General features: G+C 37.6%; 1 protein-coding gene across 1 annotated transcript in view; it reads left to right on the forward strand.

Moving 5' to 3' along the window:
* The first annotated feature begins 881 nt into the window (after nucleotides 1-881).
* Nucleotides 882-3,211, forward strand: part of LOC110460579 (tetraspanin-4-like) — a 15,713-nt gene continuing 13,383 nt past the window's right edge. Inside the window, exon 1 of the mRNA XM_021513559.1 lies at nucleotides 882-967. The gene's annotated coding sequence lies outside the window, so the exon portion shown is untranslated. The remainder of the gene's footprint in view (nucleotides 968-3,211) is intronic.

Here is a 3,211-nt window from a genome sequence, read left to right on the forward strand (position 1 = left end):
TACTTTGTGTACCCGCTTTATACTGGAATGTGTGTATATTTGTTTGGTAAATTGTCATGTACGTAAATACAAACTGGCATAAGTATTCAACATTTTGTAATGCAGTTATACTTATCACATTTCCGCTGGCTTGTTTAATGTTTGTTTCGACCAGCATCCATACATTTAGTTTGTGTTAATTGGTCTAGTTAAGTACATATATAGGCTTATGTAGGCAATGCAATATTGTCCGACTTATCTGGTCACATCGTTTGTGCGAAAAATATTTCAATGAATAAAACAGCCTTCGTCCAGGGAGGGTCGGTGGTTTCCAACGTAACAGTTATGACGTCAACAATTGGTCCATGACACTCATAGCCTACATAAATGCCAACTAAAATTGTGTAGGGTTATATAGTGGAAATGCCTTACGATCATGGTGAATATTAAAGAGAATATATCCTTTGAACCCCCTCTTCCAATAATGGGAGCTAAATTTTATTGAATGTTGATATAAAGCCATAGAACGTCTATTATTACAACTCTCAATACATCAAGATAGGTCCGAACATATATATACCAACTGTAACACATTATCGAGTCCCTACAGGTGCTTGTTTATAAGACAAAATTAAATTAAAATGATCATGTACAATAACTTTACACCCCAAAACGCCCAGATCTACTATCGGTTAAAAAATGAAGAAAAAAAACCCGTTAAAATGGATTTGAAGTTGTTTGAGTTTGAGGAGTTAGGTGTAATAAACTATCAGAAATATTCCTGAAAATGTTTACCGAGTCTAATTTTAGAATAATCCTAAAAAAGGATTACAAGCGTGCACACAGCTGTTGATTTTTTCAACACCGCGCGTCCCATTGACTATAAGCGTACGTGGGCCCTAGATTAGTTGTTGTCATTGTTTACCTATGTCGATTGACTTATAAATACATTTCGGAGAAAGGCAGAGACGGTCCGAAAAAATGGAAGGTATGATATTAACTTATATTTATAATTCACCATGTTAATACTGTTAGACGTAAGTTGTCTGCTGTGACACTGTCTTATTTCATGCGATTACATGTTGGTGTTCAGGCCCCCAAAACAATCGATCATATGCTATTTTGAAATACCTTAATTTGAAGTTATGACCCACTTAAAAAATGTACAATGACTTGCTTGCGAAATATTACCAATACCACAGGTACTTCGTGTACATACCCCAGGTACTAAATAACACCTGGATGTATGATATCATGACTGCGAGACTTTAAATTGTCTGTGAGGTACTGTACATTAACCTTTTTTTTTTTTTTACAAATGGACCATATAGATACATATTTATAACTTTCAATAATATTTACAACTTGAACATATGAAATTACAATAGACTTGCAGCTGCTTGTGTGTGTTTGTGTGTTTTGATGGTGGTGTGATAAGGTGTGTGTTTGCAGCATGTTGTTGGGGGAGGGTGCTAGCGTTTCCTCTGGCCCTGACACCTGCAGACTAAGACATTTTGACAGATAGACCCACACTTAACACACCAGACCTCTGTCTGTTCAGATGTCTAAGTCTGATGTAATGTTTAGAGAAAATCGGGCTAGTAGGGGGAGATGTGTGACATGTACAGAAATATGAATTGTAACTGTCTGTTAGCAGTTAGGGCTTTGAGAGGTGTATAGGATTAAGGTCGCCTTCTAGCTTCGAGCTAGAGGGATTTTCCTTTAGCTCAGTGGTAGAGCGTCCATTTAGGAGCCTGGAGATTGAGGGTTTGATCCCCGGTGGAAGCGCACTATTCTCTTTCCTGTTACAAATGGTGTGCGTGGCCCTCTCAGTGGTGACAGGTTGTTAGAACCTGGGTTGTGGTGTTTGAGGGCGAACACATTTAAAAAGGGGGAAGTAGTGTGGCATAGTTCAATTGTACATATGATTAAGGTCGCCTTCGAGCTAGAGGGAATTTCCCTTTAGCTCAGTGGTAGAGCGTCCATTTAGGAACCTGGAGATTGAGGGTTCGATCCCCGGTGGAAGCACACTATTCTCTTTCCTGTTACAAATGGTGTGCGTGGCCCTCTCAGTGGAGACAGGTTGTTAGAACCGGGGTTGTGGTGTTTGAGGGCGAACACATTTAAAAAGGGGGGAGTAGTGTGGCATAGTTCAATTGTACATATGATTAAGGTCGCCTTCGAGCTAGAGGGAATTTCCCTTTAGCTCAGTGGTAGAGCGTCCATTTAGGAACCTGGAGATTGAGGGTTCGATCCCCGGTGGAAGCACACTATTCTCTTTCCTGTTACACCTTGAAGTTAGCGAAACAAACTCTTCCAACTACACTGGCTTTCTTCTGTTCATATTATTACAATGTTAGCATTGAACATTTATGAATCAGACTGTGATATATATTTTTTCAGTTTTTCATTCTTTTTTTTTGTGGAAGACTTTAAATAAAATGTTTTATATCCAAACTCATTCCTCTTTCGAAATAAAGAAGGAATTAGAAAAGTCAAAATTATTACTAGCCAATTTTGTTAATAAACATTAGATGATACTTTGTTAGTCGATCAGATACTTGAGAATTTTAACTCAAAAGAAATGCATAGATGTACCGAAGAAGCCTGATTGTGTGCCAGTATTTACCACAAGGTATTAATCATTGCATCAGTCTATATACAAATATTTATCTAATGAAGTCTTTCTCATAATTCAATATAAAATGGAAGAAGCCTTAAGATTTATATTTAGTCATTCACCCCTGAAGGCACATTTTAACTCTTCCAATTCAAAGATTGGAATAGCTCATTATGAAATTTCAGGGGTGAATTGGTTAAATAAGGAATAAAACCAAGAAGTTGTCATAAGGGATCATCCATCCATATCTCTTAAGGTGTCTAATTAAACATTTATTATTTAATTATCATGACTACAATTTTATCCCAATATATACATTGATATCCCTGTCCCATCACATTATGGTTTAGTATGTACAGTAGTCTACTAGCCTCTCCTTAATTTTGTGTTCGACCAGGCACAAATGTAGCTGTCGGTAACATAGATAGTATCATAATAATATACCGCTCTATCACAACCTACATGTAGTTCGTAGGTCGTCTCAAAGCGGTTCACAAATTATTATCCATGCATGGTTATAGGGCGTTTGCAACCAGCCAATATCTTTTTCAACTCCCCAGGGACCATATATATACAGCCGGAGCTGCCATTTCGGTGCTAACAGTTAGCATT

The sequence above is a fragment of the Mizuhopecten yessoensis genome, unplaced genomic scaffold, assembly GCF_002113885.1.
Source record: "Mizuhopecten yessoensis strain PY_sf001 unplaced genomic scaffold, ASM211388v2 scaffold10439, whole genome shotgun sequence".
In the NCBI taxonomy this organism is placed as follows: Eukaryota; Metazoa; Mollusca; class Bivalvia; order Pectinida; family Pectinidae; genus Mizuhopecten; species Mizuhopecten yessoensis.